Genomic DNA, 21,962 nt, shown 5'->3' with positions numbered 1-21,962 from the left:
TCCTGGTTGTCCTGGAACTCACTCTGTAGACGAGGCTGGCCTCGAATTCACAGAGATCTCCCTGCTCCTACTTCATCCTGAGTGCTCAGATTAAAGGCGTGCGCCATCACTCCCCGATAAAGCTGTCATTCTTATGAAAAAAATTTAAGCTAAGAAAGCTCCTGTTTGTTTTTGTTGTTTATGTGTAGAACATGTATGCATCTGTATGGTTGGGTACATGTGATGTGCATGTGAGTGCTTCTATCTGAACACATGCCAGAGACCAATCAACCAAAGTTCAATGTCTTTTCTCGGTCCTTCTCCATCTTGTTTTTGTTGTTGTTTACAGTTGTTGATTTGAGTGTGTCCATGTGTAGGTGCATATCCCATGGAGTGCATGTGGAGGTCAGAGGTCAACGTGTGGTAATTGGCTCTCCCTTCCACTGGAGTGGGAACTCAGGTCTTCTGGCCTGGAGGCAAGTGCCTTATCCACTAAACCTTCTCACCAGTTTTTCAACTTCATTGTGTTGTTGTTTGGTTTTGAGACAGCATCTTACTATGTAGCCCTGAGTGTCCTGGAACTCACTATATAGTCCACAAGATGGCCTCAAATTTATAACAATTTGCCTGCTTCATAAGTGCTTGGATGCTTGGATTGAAGGCTATGTCTAGACTAACCATATCTTTCTTCCTTTCTCTCTCTCTCTCTCCTTCCTTGCTTCCCTTCTTTCCTTCTTTTTTCTCCTCCACCCCCCACTTTTTTTCCAAGACAGGGTTTCTCTGTAGCTTTGGAGCCTGTCCCGGAGCTCACTTTGTAGACCAGGTTAGTCTTGAACTCACATAGATCTGCCTGTCTCTGCCTCCCGAGTGTTGAAATTAAAGGTGTGCACCACCACCGCCTGGACTTCCTTTTTTAAAAAGATCTGTGTATGAGTTTTTTCCTGCATGCCTGCATGTATATCTATCCACTACACACATGCTTGGTGCTCTCAGAGAGCAAAAGAGGGTCAGATCTCCTGGAACCGATGCTATAAATGTCATGTTATAGATCGTTTGTGAATCACTGTGTGGGTGCTGAGAACTGAATTCAGTTCCTCTGCAAAAGCAGTCAGTGATCTTGACTACTGAGCAGTGTCTCCAGTTCCTTGCTGTTGTTTGTTGTTTGTGTTCTTGCTTTGAGACAATCTCTCTGTGTAGCCTTGACTCTCCTAGAACTCATTATGTAGACCAGTGCTGTGGGAGCTCTTTCCGCTTCTTCAGCCAATCGCCCTGAGTTACCAGCCCATTGGGGCGTGGTCTCTCTCTCTTTGAAAAAAGCAGCGGTTGTCCTCCTTGCTCTCTCTGGCTTCTGGCTCCGCTTCCGGCTCCTCAACTCCTTTCCTGTTCGTATGGAGGGGCTGTTGTCTGGGACGGTAATCTGTAAGTTTTTTCCCTTTGAATAAATAACCATTCTATTAATCATAATTCCAAACTGGTGTGGGATTGTCTGTGACTTACGCCTTCAGACCAGGCTGGCTTCAAACTCACAAATATCCTCCTGCCCCTACCTCTTTCATTGGAACTGGAGTTTAAATTGGCTAGGTTGGCTGGTCGACAAGTTCTAGGCACCTGACTGTCACCACATCCTGGTGCTAAGTTTACAGCCATGCTACCACATACAAACTTTGTTTATTTTTATTTTTTTTTATGTGAGTACTGGGGATTTCAACTCAGGTCCCCATCTTGTATGGCAAGCATTTGAAAAGTGAGTTATCATCTCCCCAGTACCAAAGCACTCATTTTCATTCTACAGTGTGCCCCACAAATTATGCAGGTGGTCCTGGTTATGGGAGAAACTTTTGTCATGCATGCCAGAGTTAGTTTAATCTTGTTTAATACCCACTCTAAGTAAGTATCCCTGGTAGGGAGGTCTGTTGTAGGGTAATCTTTCTTGTACACTGTGAAGGTGTGCCTTTGTCAAGGCACCTTCTGATTGGTTTAATAAAGTGCTGAATGACCAATAACTAGGCAGGAGAGAATAGGTGGGACTTCTGGGCAGGGAGAAGAACTCAGAGGGTTAGAATCTAAGCATAAGAGAAAAGGTAGCAAGACATTGAAGAAGTTGGACATACAGAATGAAAGAGAGGTAAAACGTTACATGGTAGAATGTAGATGAATAAAAACTGTTTAATTTAGATTGGGAACAAGCCTAAGGTAAAGGCCAAGCTTTCATAATTAATAAGTCTCAGTAGGCGGTGGTCCCACAAGGGAAAGTCTGACTGCATTTGGCACTCAACATGGGGTCACATATATCCACATAGGGCCTGAAAAAGCTGAAAAAAAAAGCTCTAAACATGGAATCATACGTGGCTTTCTGGGGGCTGCAGTCTCTCAGGTAGGCTTGACACTAGCAGTGTAAAGAAGTGCGACGCCTTTTAAGGCCCTGCAGTGCAGCAGAACACTTGAGCAGTCTGGCAAGGTTAAAAAAAAAGCCTGCAGCATCTGGACACAACAACCTCCCAGAGCTGGGATGACTGGCAAGGCTGGGATGGTTAGGCATAGGTGGGAAGGTTAATCTCAGCTCTCCTAGCTGCCTACAGATCCGAAGGGGGCAGAGCCAGTCTCTAGCACCATGTGCTAAGTCAGTTAAAATTTGGCTCACGTAGTCAGAGGAGGTTGCAGGCGCACAGAGAGCCGGGCCCAGGCCAAGAAAGCCTCTAAATAGGCACAACATGCTTAAAGGTGTGTTTAGATGCTGAATAAAAAGGAGATAATGGGTACACACAGTCATAAAAAATAGTTTAAAAATAATAAAATAAAATCTTTTTAAAAAAGAATCAAGTAATATAAAAAGAATAAGCCACAGAAGGATGGGAAATGGGACATCTGGATCCTGTGTGGTGATCTGTTGACTCTGAATTTTTACATTGCTGATGAGCAAAAGACAAACACTGCTGAGAGATAATGAATTAAAAAAAAAAAAACAACCCTGCTGAATTAAACCAGGCTATTTATTTTAAGGGCTTCTTAGCTTTAAAATGGAAGTCAGAAAATGTGTTGCAATGGGGAAGAGGCTATGCCTTTGTTTCCACAGGAGACAAAAAGCTATGGGTTCCTTCAAAATTAACAAAAAACAGACTTGCTTGGGGGTAGACCTTCTGAAAAATCTTGACTTCAGACATGAAGAAAGAAAGCACGGAAGCTACAGGACAGGTGACGTATATGCTGATCCCTCCGCTGTGGAAACAGCTCTGAGACTGGATGAGACGTGATAAATCTTGCTATCTACAGAGCTCTCATGACTTATTATTACATGCTATTTTTTCATACGGCATGAACGAAGATTTATATTACAGCTTGGCTATAGAGTCCAAATGGACTTCTAAAGTTTTCAGAGCAGGGGATCGTCTTTAGCTGATTTGTACACACAAAATTCCATACTTGTGCTAATGCAGTGTACTAGCTGGTTTTGTGTGTCAAGTTGACACAAACTAGAGTCATCAGAGGAAGGAGCCTCAGTTGAGGAAATGCCTCCGTGAGATCCAGCTGTAAGGAATTTTCTCAGTTAGTGATCAATGGAGGAGGGCCCAGCCCATAGTGGGTGGTGCCATTCCTGGGCTGCTGGTCCTGGGTTCTATAAGAAAATAGGCTGAGTGGGCCAGGGGAAGCAAGCCAGGTAGCTCCCTTCCATGGCCTCTGCATCAGCTCCTACTTCCGGGATCCTGCCCTGTTTGACTTTCCATCTTGACTTCCTGCAGTGATGAACAGCAATGTTGAAGAGTAAGCCAAATAAGTCTTTCCTCCCCAACTTAATTTTTGGTCATGGCGTTTTGTCACAGCAATAGAAACCCTAGTTAAGACATTTATCTTACCTTTAAATGTTTGTGTGTTTACAGGAAAAAAAAGACCAGACACTGATAAAGAAAAGCAGCCCAGGTGACCTGGCCTCTCAGAATGCCTTTGTGGAAGTTTCCTTAAAAATCTGCATCAAGAATAACTGCAAAGTGGCTAGCTGAGAGGATCCAGCCTTACAGACCACTTAGCCAGGACTTCAGTTAAGCCCTGCACTTTCCCATTACACAGAGACTGGACAACAAATGATATAGTTAGTTCCCCCATGACTTGACCATTATCTCAATTGTCTCAGGGTGCCCTAAAGATGCCATTGCCCCCAGACAATAGGAGATAATTTTAAGAACACAACACTCACATTACAGAGAGGTAGGGTGGGCATTTTTGATCATTCAATGAGTTACGGATGTTTATCATTGTTTGGCGGGGGGTTGGTTACAAGTTGTTACTAGTCATGGTAAGGGAGTAAACTAAACAAGCCAGTGTTGTGATATTACTTTAGTTAGGCAAAGATGCATTACATTTGTCTATGCTGTATTTGTTTAATTATGTAAAGATGTGTTGCGGTTTCACTTTGCCTGCCTAAGGCATCTATTTGGTCTAATTAAAAGGTAAATGACCAATAGCTGGGTGGTAGAGAGATAGGCAGGCTGGTAGGCAGAAAGAATAAATAGGAGGAGGAATCTACGCTTGAGGGGAATAGAGAGAATGAGGGAGAAAAAAAAAAGGGATACTCCTGGAGCCAGTCTGCAAGACATGGAGTAGGACATACAGAAGAAAAAAGGTAGGGGGCTGGAGAGGTGGCTCAGCGGTTAAGGGCATTGCCTACTTTTCCAGAGGTCCTGAGTTCAATTCCCAGCAACCATATGGTGGCTCACAACCATCTGTAATGAGATCTGGTGCCCTCTTCGGGCCTGCACGTAGACAGAATATTGTATACATGATAAATAAATAAATATTAAAAAAAAAAAGAAGAGAAAGGTAAAAAACCCCGAGGCAAAATGTAGATAAGAGAAATAAGTTAAAATAAGTTATAAGAGCTAGTTGGGACATGCATAAGGTAAGGTCAAGCATTCATAGCTAATATTAAAGTCTTCATGTCATGACTTGGGAACTCGTTGGTGGCCCAAAAGAAAAAGCCTGCTATAAGCGAGGTTGGATTTCAGAAAGAGATCTGAAAACAAAAAAAAAAAAGGGGGGGCTATAGGAATGATAGGAAAAAAGGGTAAATTATTGAATCTACTTTTAAACTAAAAAAAACTAATTACTAGTCTCAAATATTTTATATTGGTATGGATTTTTTGTATATTGATGATGTGGGATTTCCCTCTGTATGCTGTGATTACCATTGATAAATAAAGCTGCTTTGGGCTTCTTGATAGGGCAGAACTTAGGTAGGCAGGAAAAACTAAGCTGAATGCTGGGAGAAAGAAGGGCAGAGAGAGAGAGAGAAGCCAGAGATGGATACCGGAACTTTAGTCAGTAAGCCACAGCCATGTGGTGATACACAGATTAATAGAAATGGGGTACATTAATATGTAAGAGTTAGCCAATAAGAAGCTAGAGCTAAAGGACCAAGCAGTGATTTAAATAATAGTTTCTGTGTGATTATTTAGGGGCTAAGTGGCCAGGAACAAACTAGTGGCATTCTTACTACATATTGATACAAATTTAAGGTTATTTTGTTATACTGTATATATGTTTCTACTCTTGTTTAAGATATTATACCTAGGCAACTCATTTAAAAATGTAATATGTTTTAGTCCTTGAAAATTATTATATTGGAGGCCAGCCTGGTCTACAAGAGCTAGTTCCAGGACAGGCTCCAAAGCTACAGAGAAACTCTGTCTTGAAATCCCCCCCAAAAGAAAGAAGGAAAATTATTATATTATTATTATAAAATTATATTATTATTATTATAAACTACTTAAGAAAGTTAAGAAGTGCAGGTCAGTAGTTAGTCATCTATAACAACCAAATTTGTGGCCATAGTAGGCATGTTTTCAAGGTCAAACAGAGACAGTTTAAATAGATAGATGGTCTTCAAACACTTCAGAGACTTTTAGAAAATGGCAGTTACGATGTTTTAATAACATAAGGGGTTTCATAATAGTGAGACATGTCTGCTCCTGGCAGCACCAATCTACTTCAAAAGAGGCTGATGGGCATTGAAGAGCCTTCATAAGGAATTTACTTTCACTGTGGCAATGTTAATTACAACTGCCCTTGCCTCAACTGCTGACAGTATGTCCAAATTGGACAAGCAGGACACAAAAGAAGGTGACTGCTCTTCAAAATTCCTGCTTCACAAAAAAAAAATCTGCTAGATATTCTCTACCATCGGCTAAAAATGGATGCCCCAATGTTGGAGAGGGACCTTGGGTGACAGTCCTTACAGCCAGATGTCTCTGTCACTTCTATAGTTTTGGAAGTTGTTTGCTCTGCACTTCCTGTTTACTCAGGTAATTTTGTATCCTTCTCAGGTCTTTGATGGGGCTAAAGAATAAATTAATATAGTTTTACAGTTTTCCTTGTTACTAAATTAAAAAAAAACTTATAAAAGAGTTGTAAAGTTTGTAAGGTTGAGAGATATAAAAGCTTAAGTTGGTTTTTTTTTAATATTTTATTTATTATGTATACAATATTCTGTCTGTGTGTATGCCTGCAGGCCAGAAGAGGGTGCCAGATCTCATTACAGATGGTTGTGAGCCACCATGTGGTTGCCGGGGATTGAACTCAGGACCTTTGGAAGAGCAGGCAGTGCTCTTAACCGCTGAGCCATCTCTCCAGCCCCCAAAGCTTAAGTTGTTTAAGAAAATGTTTTAAGGTCTAAAAAGATATTTTTAGGATGGTAATACAAATTATGATAAAAAAAAATCGGCTTAGGTATAAAATTGGACTTACCAAGGTAGGATAGGTAATAATTTCTCTGAAATTGAGACACCAGGGCATTTACCCACCCATGTGTATACGGGCCCAGCATCCTCATCCTCATGAAATCTGTGCCATTAAGGTACCACTTCGCCAGGCGGTGGTGGTGCACGCCTTTAATCCCAGTATTTGGAAGGCAGACACAGATAGATTTCCGTGAGTTCGAGACCAGCCAGGTCTCCAAAGCGAGATAGGACTGCCAAGACTGTTCCACAGAGAAACCCTGTCTTGGTAGAAAAAAAAAAAAAAAAAAAAAGACATCACTTCTATTGTGGCTTTAATCCCACATCCCTTTCATATTTTTTTTTTTCTAGAGGATCATGGAAAGAAATATCTTAAAAAGGAGATCTTGTCCACTATGATTTCAGAAGGAAAAAAAGTTACCTTATCCTATGAATATGCCACCTACCTTGTAAATATAAAATACTTCTCTAAGAGGGCCCGCGAGGTTGCTCAGTGGTAAGGTACCTTCCTGCCAAGCCTAATGACCTGAGCCATATGGTAAAGGAGAGAACTGACTCCCACAAATTGTCCTCTAACCTGCACACACACATGGCATGTGCATATAACACAGAAATAAATACATTTTATTTATTTAAATATTTAAAAAATATTTATGAGCCAGGCATGGTGGCATATGACTTTAATCCTAACACTCTGCAAAGGGAGGCAGATCCCATTGTGTTCAAGGCTAGCCTGGTCTATACAGAAAGTTCCAGCCCATCCAGGGCTACATAGAGAGACCCTTTTCTCAAAAAAAAGAACAAAAATAAATGAACAAAAATCTTTACAACCCATACCCGAGCTGTTGGAGAGATGGCTCAGCTCTTAAGAGCACTGGCTGCTCCTCATTAGTATAGTTGTAAAACAAACAAACAAACAAACAAACAAACAAAAAACCCACTGGCTGCTCTTCCTGAGAATTGAAGTTTGGGTCTCAGAATCCACATAGTGGCTCACAACTGTCTCTAACTCCAGTCCTAGGGGATCTAATCCTTTTTTCCTGACCTCTGAGGGCACAAAGTATATTTAGGGTGCACATATATACATGCAGGCAAAATATTCATACACATAAAATAAATCTAAACACACACACACACAATTCATTTTCCACAGCCGAACACTACTGGGTGTTTCCCACCTTAGTGCAACCCACTCTTGAGAATGTTTGCTTTGTTTAACTTTGCTAAACAGGGGGTTGGAGAGATGGCTCAAAGATTAAGAGAACTGGTTGTTGTCCTATAGGACCAGAGTTCAATTCCCAGCACCCACATGGCAACTCACAACTGTCTTTAACTCCAAGATCTGACATCTTCACATATACATACACGTAGGCAAAATGCCAATACACATAAAGATAAATAGAATTTTAAAAATAGCTTTGCTAAATAAACAACTGTTTTTAACTATCTCTGTCTCTTGACTAAATTATTTTTTTTCAGAAGACAAGAACCAGATTGGGGATGGAGACTGGATGGTAGATTGCCCGCCTGGTCTATAGGAAGCCCTGGGTTCGATCCCCAGCACATCATAAACTAGGTATGGTGGTGCACACCTTCAAGTTCATCAGCTCAGGACCAGAGATGAAAAGACCAGAAATTTAAGGCCATTATTGGTTTCATACTTTGAGGCCAGCCTGGACAATGTGAGACTTAGTCTCAAAAGAAAATGAAGGCCAGGAACTAATTAAGAGAGCCAAGACTGACGAGCCCCTGCCGGGCTGTGCTAGGAGGCAGCACCACTGACTTTCTTGGGAGAGCAGCCGGGGGGGGGGGGGGGGGGGGGGGGGGGGGGGGGGATGGGAGAGTGGGCGTGACTATTCCAAGCTTTCTCACCTGAACACAAACAGCAAAACAACAGGAGGAAACTGATCTCCCGCAGCTGTCCTTCACAGCAGCTGCCCTGGGATCAAGAAAGTGAGAGTCAGGATATCCTGGGCTCCAGCTTGGGACAAGGGACCTAATAGCTGATTTGCTCCAGTTCCAGCTGGCAAGAAGTCAAGGGTAGGAAAGAGTGTTGGAGTAGAAAGTGTCTTCTGCTTGCCTCTGCTACACTGCCACTGTCCTGGGCACTCAGAGGATCAGGGGACAATCCTGAATTGCCCTCTCATCACAGTCAGTTAGCTGCCAGACAGGTGGCTCATGCCAGTAATTTTAGACCTTAGGAGGCTGAGACAAAAGGATTGCTGCTGGGGGACAATGACCTTGTACCCTGTAAAGATTTATTAGTTGTATTTTAATAAAACGCTGATCGGCTAGTAGTCAGGCAGGAAGTATACGCAGGGTGACCAGGCAGGAAGTATAGATGGGGCAACAAGAATAGGAGAATTCTGGGAAGAAGAAAGGTTCAGTCTGCAGTAATTACCTAGACACATGCAAGATGAGAATGCCTCGCTGATAAAGGTACCAAGCCATGTGGCTAACACAGACAAGAATTATGGTCTAATATAAGAGTTAATACGAAACTTGAGCTAATAGGCCAACCAGTTTATGATGAATTTAGACCTCTTTGTGTTTCTTTGTGACTGAACAGCTGTGGGACCAGGTGGGACAGAAACCTCTGTCAACAGATTACTGTTAATTTGAGGCCAGCCTGGGTTACATAGTAAGACCTTGTCTCAAAAGAAAACTGAAAAAATAAAAAGGGAAGAGGTGGGAAGGAGGATGCTGGGGAAGTATCTGCCTAGCTGCACAAAGCTCTAGTGCCAGGCAAGCAGGGCGATCTCAGCACTTGGGGAATACAGGCAGAAAGTTCAGAAATTCAGGTCATCCTGGCCCATGTGTTAAGTTGGAGGCCAGCATGAGTTACATAGGACCCTATCTCAAAAAGGAACAGGGACTGGTGAGAGCTCTCTGAAGGTGAGACATTGGCCACCACGCCTAACGACCTGAGTTTGAACCCTATGGAGCACATGCACATGAATGGACACACAAGCACACACACACACACACACACAGGTTGTTTTGTTTTTTGAATCAGGGTTTCTCTGTGTAGCCCTGGTTGTCCTGGAACTCCCTCTGTAGACCAGGTTGGCCTTGAACTCACAGATCTCCCTGTCTTGCCCTCCCAAGTGCTGGGATTAAAGGCATGCTCCACCTTGCCCAACTGATAGATACATTTTTTAAAGAATAAAAATGGTTCAGGAGAGATGGCTCAATGGTTAAGGGTTAAGAGTACTCACTGCTCCTGGAATCAGTTTGCAGCACCCACATGACTACTCCCAACTACCTGTGACTCTACCAGGGGTGCTGGTACCTTCTTCTGACCTTTAGATGCACTAAGCACATGCATAGTACTCATAAGAAAATAACAACAAAACACTCATACACACAAAATAAAATTTAAAAGCTCTTTTTTAAAAAAGTGTTATAATGATGATTTATTGAAGAGTCTGAATTTCTCAGAGATACAAACTTCCATATGAAATGATGAATTGAGTATGCCTTAAAATAATTTGAAGAGTCACACGAGACCAGCTTGGAGATCTATCCACAATGGATGTATAAAGAAACTAATTGGGTACAGTGGCTCACTGAAAGTAATCCTAGCACTTGGGATCCTGAGGCAGGAGGACTGTCACAGGTGGAGGCCAGCATGGACTAGCAAGTTCCAGGCTAGCCTGTGGTACACAAGAGTTCCAGGAGGCCAGTCTCAGCTACAGACAAGAAAATGTCACAATAAACCCTAACATGATTTCTTTAACCATTTATTATAAAATAAAATTCGGGGACAAATATTAAAGATAAAAACCTGAGACAATTGCCAAGTGACCACGACACACAACACTGTTCACTTCCCAGCTGGAAAGGGCCCTTGTGACCTTCCGGTTCCATCTCCTCTCCCTGTAGGTCTCTCTTTCCCAAGTACATCAGGGATCTCCATGATCCATTCAGATCAGTTGAATATTAACCCTGCCTCCCGAACCAACTTCTAACTCCACTGGACATTGAATCACAACAAAATTCCCATAACATTTCCCCCTTACTATCTAATTAAAAAGGAAAAGTTCTAACTCTAACATAGCAAAACTATATACAATAAGAATAATTATCACCAGGTGGTGGTGATGCACACCTTTAATCCCAGCACTCGGGAGGCAGATCTCTGTGATTTCAAGGCCAGCCTGGTCTAGAGAGTGAGTTACACAGGACAGGCTCCAAAGCTACACAGAGAAACCCCGTCTTGATAAAACCATAGTAATAATAATAATAGTAGTAGTAGTGGTGGTGGTGGTAACAATTATCACGTAGTAATAGTAGTAGTAGTAATTATCAAATACTGTCCAAATAGAAAGGAAAGATATTAACCTTAACAAAATGAAACTATATGCCAACAAGAGCAATTATCAAGTAAGAAATACATTTGCAATGTCCAGTCCATTTGTATTTGGCAAATTAAAGAACATACTCCATCAGCTCTCCTCTCCTGAAGAGTCAAGCGTTTCCTACCTAATTACTTTCTTCTACAGTGATTAGGGGAACTGTGACTGTAGTTATCTAGTCTTCGGTTCCACCAAAGACCCGAGAAGGACAGACTATTACCTGAGGAAATAGGAAGTGCAGAGCAAGCATCTTCCAAAAAAGAGAAATGACAGACACAGCTGGCTGCCTGGACAGTCACCCAAGGTTATTTGTAATGTTGGGGCATCCATCTTTGGCCTACATATCTAGAATATCTGGCAGACTTTTCTGTGAAGAAGAAAGTTTTGAAGGACTGTCATACTGTCTTGGCAAAGTTTGGCAGTCATTTCTTTTGAGTCCTGTTTTGAACAGCATACTGTCAACCATTGATGTAAGGGCAGTTTCTTGCTAAAATGGCTAGCTTTTGCCACAAAAAATGTAAACTCTTACATAGAGATTCTTTGATGTCTATCATCCTTTAATGAAGTAAATTGGTGCTGCCAGGAGCAGATGCATCTCACTGTCAAGAAAATCCTTAAATTATTTAATGAGTTGTATAGGTACAATATCTTGAACAACAGTAGAAATGTATGAATAGTATGTTCTAACTATACATTTGTATCAATATACAAAATCCGTATATAATATATAAAAATCCAATACAATATAAAATAATTAAAACTAGTAGTTGCTTTTTAAAATCTACCTTTTTTTTTTTTTTAGCGAGACACGGTTTCTCTGTGCAGCTTTGAAGCCTGTCCTGGCACTAGTTCTTGTAGACCAGGCTGACCTCAAATTCACAGAGATTTACCTGCCTCTGCCTCCTGAGTCCTGGAACTAAAGGCGTGCACCACCACCACCTGGCCCTTTTTATCTTATCATATCAATATCCCTTTTTTTTTTTCCTTTTCAAAACAAGAACCTAGAATCTAATTTCCTTTGTTTAGCTTTTTTCCTGACCATTACCATTAACAACTTGTAACCAATCCCCCTAAACAATAACAAACATCCAAACCCCATTGAATAACCAAAAACCACGCACCTCACCCCTTGGGAATATGGGCTTTCTATTCTTAAATTTACTTCCTGATGTCTGGGGTGGGGGAGGGGCATCTTTAGGGGATCCTGAAAAGAAACATTTGGGTTGTCAAATCTTGCATAATGGGAAAGGGCAAGGTTTGTCTCAAGTCCTGGCTAGAGTAGTCTGTGAGACTGGATCATCTCAGCTAACCACCTCAAAACTGTTCTGAGTAGTTTGAAGTACAAAAGCGGAACTTTAGGTGGTGTTTTTCTTTCTTTCTTTTTTTTAAAATATTTATTTATTTATTATGTATACAATATTCTGTCTGTGTATATGTCTGCAGGCCAGAAGAGGGCACCAGACCTCATTATAGATGGTTGTGAGCCACCACGTGGTTGCTGGGAATTGGGGCGGTGAATTCTCCAGACTGCTTCTGGCTGATTTGTGGGTGTTGTCTTTGGGTGGGGGAACCCGAGAGAAGGCTGGGTGCTGGTCACATCCTGGCATAGTTGGTCTCTGCTCCCGACAGGTGTCTGTGGCATGGAAATGTCTGGTGTCCCTTGTACCTGGTTAGGGTATTGGTAGAACAGAAGACAAAGTTAATTTAAGAAAAAAGTTTTTAGGACCAGGGAATTGAGGGGGATGTATTTGACCTGTTTAAGGTGGGTTCTTTAATTCGGCTCCCTGGAACTCATAAGAACTCCTTGGGTTTGTAAAAACAGAAGTTTTAGACATATACATTATATAATGACTGTGACATTTTTGTACAATGAAAAGTATTTTTTATTTGGTGGGGCAACCTGGCAAAACCTCTCAGCTATCAAACTGTCAAAGATCTTTGAGAAGGATAAGATTTTACTTGAGTTACTGATTAAAAAATGACAGAGAACTTACTTGGTTGGCACCCAGAGCTACTCTTTTGGGTCCTCCATGGTCGCTGAAGGTTGCATTTGATCTTTGCTGTTTAGCACAGGGCCTGCCAGGCTCTAGAAGACCCTGTGGACTAAGAAATCTGTAGGAAGACAGGCCTGCCTTGACCAGAGCAGCTAGGCTGTCGATTCCAGTGATTCTGTCCATGTCTGGAGGTCTTCAGTTTAGGTGAAAGGCAGATTTGCCCAATGGTCAGCGTTTGGCAGTCAAAGCAAACTGCAGATGGACACTACTCTGCAACTGCAGATGGATGTTGTTCTGTGTCCATTTGTCTTCTGTCTTCTTGGAGGAAACAGAGTGCTGCTGCTAGGAGCCAACCTGTCTCTTTTTGTTATGAAAAGTTTTTTTAAATAATCAAATACTTAAATATCACATTTCCCAGATCTCTGAGAAGTTGAGGCTGTTTATTAGGTATAGCTGTAGTATAGAATCTGTCTGGAAGGTTGAGTCTGAGCTTGACTGTACTGGCTCTTAACAGGTAAGATCCATATTCGTAAAAAGACAGACAGAAAGAAAAAAACTGTTTGTAACATTAAGATTAGTGGCAGAACTGGCAATGGTAGAGAACAGCTTAATATTAAATATAAGGGAGTTAAAAGTACATACCAGTTTAAAATATGAGACTTATGATTTTGTAGTCTGAAATGAGATGTAGAAAGAATGAACAGGAATTGGGCAACGTGCATGCTTCTGATGGGCCCTATCAAAAGCACGTCACTATGCAAAACACCTGTAATCAGAGTTAATGAGAGGATTTCAGTGAACACCGGGGAAGGGGGAAAAGGCAGGGCATACATAAGAATGGGAGAGCTTGGTCACATGACCTGGCTCTCAGTCAAGATAGCAATAAAGTCACCTGACCCCAGGGAACATGGCGGCGACCACGTGTTGTGGGAAAAAAGTTACAATTTTTGAGCTGTAAGGATTTTAAGCTTAATGAGAGGGACCTAAAGGCGTGATCTGCCCTGTTGCTGAGCCGCCATGCCGTACCACAAGCTGCAGAGGGGAGCAAAAGGCTGGAAATGAAAAACTGCACCATGCCACAGCTGGAATGGAAAAGCCGGTAGAAAATTTAAAGGCCAGGGGCCACCTGCCATGGGCAGTTGCTATCCAGAGTCTGAATCGTGAAAACCCGCGCAAACAATTTACCCCTAAGTTATATTGAGGCCATTTTTGAAGAAAGACGGATAAGTGTGGAGAGGATTTTAAGTAAGGCATCAAAGCATGAGGCTGTATTTAGGCTGGGACGGCTTGCTTTCCCTGGTCAAGGCCGTGAAAAACCCGCAAAAAACTGTGGCACCTCAAGCTTACAGTGAGAACGGCTCCCCGTTTAGGCGAGATGCAGATGGATCAAACATCCAGGACAATGTGGCAGGGTGTCCACGGTCCACATGTGGGATGTTATGGGCCTAGCTGGTTCTGGGCAAATTGCTCAGAAAGCAGTGGCCATGGGCTGCACTGTAGCAGCCATGAGAACTACGAGAAGGAAAGGAATGAAAAAAAGAGAACTGGAGACCCCAGGCCTCCAGCCGTGGGTGTGCGGGGGGGGGGGGGGGGGGGGGGGGGGGCTGGCTAGGCCAAATTGTCCCAGGCACGGGCTTAACAGAGGATGCAAGCCATAATTGAATGCCAGCGAAGGGACCTCAGGCCCTGAAGGCCTGTGGTTGGGGGAAGTGCCCCCCGACCCTAGAAACACTGGGGTTGCTGTGAGCTCAGCCGTCAATTCCTGGGTCAAAAGGGGCAGCTAAGCTGGCCGAAATGGGGATTAGAAGCCCCATTAGATTTCTAATCTAACTCACAATTAGAAGCCCATGTTGTTCATAGGAGCTGTGCCCAGGCAGATGGAACACGTGGGTCGTTGTCGAGAAGGTCCTCAGTCCCAATTCTGACCCGGAAGTTGGAGCTCAGAGTCCTGGACGGAGCCTGAAGCTGGGACCCCAGCCCCAGGGCAGGCGAATCTGTCGAGTACATAGCACCAAATAATATTCCTTTAAAAAAATGATTCTGGTGTGCCCCCCGAGCGGCCTGCCCAAGATCCCCGGGCAACGGGCTCGCAGAGCAGCCACAAACCAGGCAGAGACGGCTAGAGCGGTGCAGATTCCCCGCAGCGAGTGGCAGAGCTGGCTGTGAGCAGGCAGGCAGGAGACAGAGACATGGATATGTAAAATGAGACTAAGATATTTATTCAGGGGGTTATGGAGGAAAAGGGGAGGGGGCAGAGAAAGAAAAGGAGAGGGAGAAGGAGAGGGAAAGACAGAAACAGAAAAAAAGAGAGAGAGAGAGAAAGACAGAAACACGTGTGCACACGCCAAGAGAGGGAACAGAAAGAGGCCAAGATGGTGATGAGAGGTCAGAAGTCGCTGGGAGTGGGCGTGGCTTGTCCCTTAAATGGACCAGAGACCAAAAGGAATAACAATCTCTAACTCACTTTTTATTATAAACAAAAGGAAGAATGTTAGCATTTCAACACCGCCTAGCCAGCCCCAAGGTCCAACAGCCATGGATGCATTGTCCATACTCAGGCAATACCTAGCCAACACCAGGATCCCAGGGCTGCACTGGTGTTGTCAGTATTCAGGCAAATACTTAGTCGATCCAGGGTCCTACAGTTGTATGCCACTACGTAATCTGTAATCTATGTGCATTCCCTGTGTGGCTGGGTACGTCTCTATACACAAGTGTCAAGGCCCCTTTAAAAGCAGGCTCCACCTGTCCCTTGCTCTGTCTTCAATTCTTCCTTTTCTGAGACCAGCCTCTCCATGAGTCCCTCTTTTTTCCCCATCAATAAACTTCCATGTGGGTTTATTGTACACTCTGCTGAACTACAACACATAGGCTTAATTCCTAAATACCTGCTTCAGACTCAAGCCTGAAATCACGTACAGGAAGCTACATGAAGCCTAAGGTTAGAATTAGTACTTTATATGATCATTAATATCAAAACAGAAACTTTCAACTTTGAGATAATATTTATACCTTAAGGAAAATTTTAAAGAATCAAAATAAGTCCAAGGGATATAAGACTACTGACAATAGTTTCTAGACTTTGGTTTTCTTCTGTCCCATACCAAGTGCCTCTTCTGCTATGAGGCTTATCCTGTTGGAAGTGTGCTGCACCATTAGGCAAATTTACTTCTTTTCTTGGGAAATTTTTTGGATGATTCTGTCTTCTTCAGATGCTTCATTTGTCCAAAAGTCTTCAGATTCCTTAGTTGGATGTTTTTATTCTGGAAAGATAAAAACAAATCCCTGCCCAACCTTAACTTTGAGGAGTTTTCCTTGTTGCCAGGTAGAATTGCCGCAGTTTGATGAACTATTGCCTCTCCTAATCAAAGGGTCTCTTATGTTTGAATCAAATATTTATCAATTTTGATGTATCTATAGCTTTTCTTCTCCTGTGGAAACAAAAGGAAAACCTCTTCCCCAATGGAACACATATCCTGGTTTCCAACTTGAAGTCAATTCATCTCTGAAGCATACAAGCTAATTTAGTTCAGCATTTTTTTCTATTATCCAATGTCTCGCTGCAGCCGTTGTTCCCTTTTCATTAGCATTTAAACATTTTAAAGAATTGTGTAATCTGTCTCTGGGGTCTTTATTACGACTTTCTGTTTTTTAAGCATTTTTTGAGGTATGATCAGATTGTTCTATTACTGTTTGTCCTGTATAATTGTGTGCTGTATCTGTAATGTTTTTTAATATTTTTATTTATTTATTATGTATACAGTGTTCTGCCTGCATGTATGCCTACAGGCCAGAAGAGGGCACCAGATCTCATTACAGATGGTTGTGAGCCACCATGTGGTTGCTGGGAATTGAACTCTGGACCTCTGGAAGAGCAGTCAGTGCTCTTAACCTCTGAGCCATCTCTCCAGCCCACCTGTAATGTTTTATGTTGTAAAATGTAAAAAACTGTTTCATCTTACTAGAGACATATGCTGGAGTACTGTCTGTCTTAATTTGCCAGGTATCCCCATAATGGCCATAACCTCTAATAAATGTGTGATTACAGAATCAGCCTTTTCAGAACTCAAAGCAGTTATCCATTAAAATCCTGAATATGTACTGATGGTATGGTACAGAGACTTTTAATTTTCCAAACTCTACAAATGAAATATCTATTTTCCAAATTTTATTACTTTGAGTATCATTAGGATTACTTCCTGCAGGTAGTAGAGTTTGGTTATACAGGGAACAAAGAGATAGGAAAAAACCATTCTTTAAATCTTTGCTATTAACATGGTGTTCCTTATGAAATTCTGACACTTCTAACACATTTCTTAACAATAGCTCAACCATTTCATCATTACCTTGTGCTAGAGGGCCTGGTAGGCCTGTATGGGATCTGATATATATTATTTATAAGCGATAAGTTCTATTTCTAACTATTTCCTGTAATTGAATAAATAACAAAGTTAATTCTGAATCATCTGGAATAAGTTCAGCAGTTTCAATTTGTAAAACAACTCTGTGTATTGAGAATCAGTAACGATATTAAGAGGTTCTGAAAATCAATACCATGAGAATAGCATATAATTCTGACTTCAGAACAGAATCATAAGGTCTTTGAGCCACTTTAGTTAAACTTCCTGACTTATAACCTACGTCTCCTGAGTAGGGGCTCCAGAGAGAATGTAGGGACTCCAGATATTGGTGTTCCCCACACAATGTGAGCAAGGACTCAACTGGTTCTTTTTATAAATTGAAGTATCTTGCTTTTGAGATATTTGTTGTTAATCTCTCCCAATAAACATCTCTGCCAGTATTAATTTTCTGTCCACAATGAGGAAATTTCAGCATTAGTAAAAGACACAACTGCTGCTGGGTCTGTTTCTGTTAATTGATATATCTCAATTTTCCTTTCAGAATTAATTCAGAAACCTTTTTTACATAGGTTTTTAATTTTTTACTGTGTGGCAAAAATATTCATTCTAAAATATTATCTACTCTCTACATAAGAAGAGTGTTGGGGCTATAGAAGCATATTACCATGCCCAGGAAAAATCTTTTGAGTTACAACTTGTTTTTGTTGTTGTTGTTGTTGTTGTTGTTTTTGAAGACAGGGTTTCTTTGTGTAGCCATGGTTATCCTGGACCTTACTATGTAGACCAAGTTGGCCTCAGACTCACAGAGATCTGCCTGCCTCTGCCTTCCAAAAGAGATAAGAGTTTTTTTTGTTTTGTTTTGAAGGTTCATTTATTATGTATACAGCGTTCTGTCTGCATATATGCCTGCACGCCAGAAGAGGGCACCAGATCTCATTACAGATGGTTGTGAGCCATCATGTGATTGCTGGGAATTGAACTCAGGACCTCTGGAAGAGCAGTCAGTGCTCTTAACCTCTGAGCCATCTCTCCAGCCCTTCACTTATTAAGCCTCTAGGAGGTGAGTTGGGTGAATGTTTTCAAAACTTAGGTGGACTATGTACTGTCAGCAGTGCTTACTAAGGCTGCAGGGCTGGGATGAGCTTCTTCAGAGAACATATATATTAGATCAGGGGATTTGGTATAAGAAACTTGTTGGACCCCCCAAAAAAAAACACCTTTGTGCAAAAATCAATCAATGTGCTTCTGAACAGCTGTTGGCTGTGAGAGGTTTAGTCCATCAGAGGCTGGGCTTCCCCGCTGCTCCATAGCCTGACTCATATTCTGGAGTGACCTTTTTTCTCTGATCATCTCTCAGAACAGAACACTGTCTCTCTAAAACACCACCTTGGGGAAGCTGGGTACAGGGAGGGAAAAAAAAAGGCAGGGCTGCAGTGGGACAAAGGACAGGAAAGCCTCCTGCTGCGTAGTTGTAGTTTTTGCTTCTCCATTCAAGGTGGGTTGTCTTTTTCCCTCTGTCTCCTATGGCTAATTACAAACCTACGCTTCTGCAAGTTAAAACTTTCCTGCCATTTACTTGTGCTGTTTGTGTTCTTGATGCTTAGAATAGAGAGAAGCATCACTCACTTCCATTAGATTCCAGGCTCTGTGACTCTAAAGAAATAAATACTATTTAGGGGCTGAAGGCACTTTTTACTGGATAAGAGCGCTGACTGGCTCTTCCAGAATTCCTGGGTTCAATCTCCAGAGTTCTCAACTCATTTTAACTCCAGATCTGATGTCCTCAGGCACCAACTATGCATGTGGTACAGAAACATACATGGAAACAGAACACTCATACACATAAAAAAAGTACAGGCTGGGCAGTGGTGGCACACCCTTAATCCTAGCACTTGGGAGGCAGAGGCAGGTGATCTTTTTGAGTTCAAGGCTAGCCTGGTCTACAGAGTTAGTTCCAGGACAGGCTCCAAAGCTCATTCCTGTTACCTCAGCAGTGGAGGCTGATGGTGCAAGTTTGAGGCCAGCCTGATCTACCTCTGGAACTCCCTAGGGCTCAGAGCTGAGTAAAGGCAGAGACAAGGGCCGCTGGGGCAGATAGGGGACTGGAGCTGTAAATCAGTGCTGGAGGCTCCAGAGGCTCTCTCCATTTTTCTCTGGAAGCCCACCTGCTAGCAAGGCGGCACATCTCAAGTCTGCTAGGACACACTGCCATGCTGGTCAAATTCTTGGTAGCATACTCTGTAGTAATAAACTCAGCAAACTAAGTACAAGTTTCCTTGAGTTAATGTGAGACTTCATAGCCAGTTTCAAAATTTTATGTGTACGTATGCCATGCATGCAGTTGCCCACGGAGGCCAGGTTATCAGGTCCCCTTAGAGCTGGAGCCACAGGCAATTGTGAGTCATCTGAGGTGGGTACTGAGATCCAAACTCAGGTCGTATGGAAGAGCACCAAGCGCCTTTAATCACTGAGTCATCTCTCCAGCTCTACTTGTTTTAAAAATTACTTTTATGTGTCTGTGTGTGCATGTCTGTGTGCACAGAGACCAAGAGTGTCAGATGCCTTAGAGCCGGGGTTACGGGAACAGCACATCCAGCATACGGGAACCATATCCTGGATCTGGGTGCTGATGTACAAGAACAGCAAGCAGTCTTAACCATGATCCATCCAAGCCATTACATCCCTTACCTTGGTGATTTGTTTTTTCAAAGTGTCTTACTACACAGACCTGGATGGCCTGGAACTCTATAAACGAGGCTAGTCTCTGATCTCAGTGAACTGCCTGTCTCTCTGCCTCCTGAGTACTGGAATTAAAAGTGTACGCCACAATACCTCTGTCCGAGCACAGGTGCACAAGTGCCGTGGTTCGAGTGCCAGGCACATGGAGCTCAGAGGACAACTTCCAGAAGTCTCCTTCCACCATGAGTTCTGGGAAGGGAAGGAACTTGGGTCATTAGGTTTTCATGGCATGTGCCCTCTGACCAGGCTTTCCATATGAGGGGGCTCTGGGAACTCTCAATTTGAAGCTAGTTAGTTATAAGACAACCCCTCATCTTGAAGGGTCAGTGTTAATACTTTTTTTTTTTTTTTTACTGTTATAAGTTTAGTGTTAAGAGTGGGCATGGAGAATACCTATAATCCCAGCACCTGGGAGGATATCGAGGATGATCATCACTTTGAAACAGCCAGAATACCTAAAACAAAAACAAAAACCCAAAAAGAACTGAGTCATTCATTGGCTGTATGAGAAAAAGGTCACACAGAATGCACACCTAGAGGCCAAGATAGCATCTGACAGATGTTTATTGAGCACCTATGTGCCAGGTCCCTATGCAGGGCACCAGAAACATTAAGTCAATGTAATCTGGTCTCTGTCCCAGTTCACAGGCTAGGACAAACCAGGATCATACTGCAACAAATGGACTTTTTGGTCATCATTTCACAACACCATCTTTGACATGTATCCTCAATACTTTGTGATAGCCACGATGTCTTTAAAAGAAAGGTGGCATAAATGTAAAGTCACACAATTGTAGGGACAGAAACTACCTACAACTCCAACTGGTGCTTTCAGAGATGGGGAGCATTGTTAGGGAGCATACAAATTGTGTCAATCTGCAGAAACACGTACAGACCCAGGAGTCCTGTGGCCCACCTGTCTCATACATGGCTGAGGCATTCTGGACATGAGGTACCCTGAAACTTTGCCACCTCTACTTCATGCCTGTCTCAGCCTGTCCTGGACAAGGACCCTCTACATTCCTGAGCTCCTTCTGAGAACACCAGATGGTTCAAAAGGGTCAATCCTTTTGTCTAGTATGAGATCTAACACAGCCTCACTCTCCCCAGTTGAAGTGTCTTCCTTTTTTTCCCCTAGGTCTCTATAATTTACTGGAACAGCCAAGTAGTCAGCAGTGTAGGGCAGCCCCACTGTACGAGATACTTGCTGGGGATTCTGAATAGGACAGTGGAACCTAGAATTTTGGATTAAGCAACCTGGAAGGTTCATTTTGCCCCAAGGGCAAGAGCCCACAGATTACGTCTGTATAAGGATAGCTCAAGAGCCCCAAATCTGCAGAAACCCGAGTCAGACTTGTGTTGAGGCTGGGGGCTAAGGGTGAGTTGTGTAGCAGAGGGCACTGAACTATAAGAAAGTAGGCATATGGTACCTTCTCATAGGAGAGATGTCTGTGCAGGCTGGCCAGGATCAGGCCCTAATAACATTTATTTTATTTTATTTTATTTTATGACAGTGTTTCTCTGTGTAACAGCTTTGGCTGCCCTGGAACTCACTCTGTAGACAAGTCTAGCTTTGAACTCATAGAGATATGTCTGCTTCTGCCTCCCAAGTGTTGGGATTAAAGGTGCATGCCACCACGTGCAGCTCAGGCCCCAATAACTCTTATCTCCCTGGGTGTGAGTGTCCCAGTTCCATGGTAGCCTTGCTTGGACAGAGGTCTACCAGGTGGGTTAGAAGGTCAAATATAGAAAATGTGCTAATGGAGAGAAGTAAGGTGTTTCTCAGTTGACTGACACCAAATTAGA

The 21,962-nt window shown here is 42.6% G+C and overlaps 1 long non-coding RNA gene across 1 annotated transcript; it reads right to left on the bottom strand.

The window, feature by feature from the left end:
- Nucleotides 1-15,502: 15,502 nt before the first annotated feature.
- Nucleotides 15,503-20,632, bottom strand: LOC148121421 (uncharacterized). The gene is made up of 3 exons (XR_015738379.1): nt 20,550-20,632; nt 20,250-20,345; nt 15,503-16,319 (listed from the first exon to the last, which is right to left on the bottom strand). It is a non-coding gene; the product is annotated as an uncharacterized LOC148121421 (long non-coding RNA).
- Nucleotides 20,633-21,962: the final 1,330 nt, after the last annotated feature.

The sequence above is a fragment of the Myodes glareolus genome, chromosome 7, assembly GCF_982192425.1.
Source record: "Myodes glareolus chromosome 7, mMyoGla1.1, whole genome shotgun sequence".
NCBI classification, from domain to species: domain Eukaryota; kingdom Metazoa; phylum Chordata; class Mammalia; order Rodentia; family Cricetidae; genus Myodes; species Myodes glareolus.
This window is presented reverse-complemented; position numbering and strand designations above follow the sequence as displayed.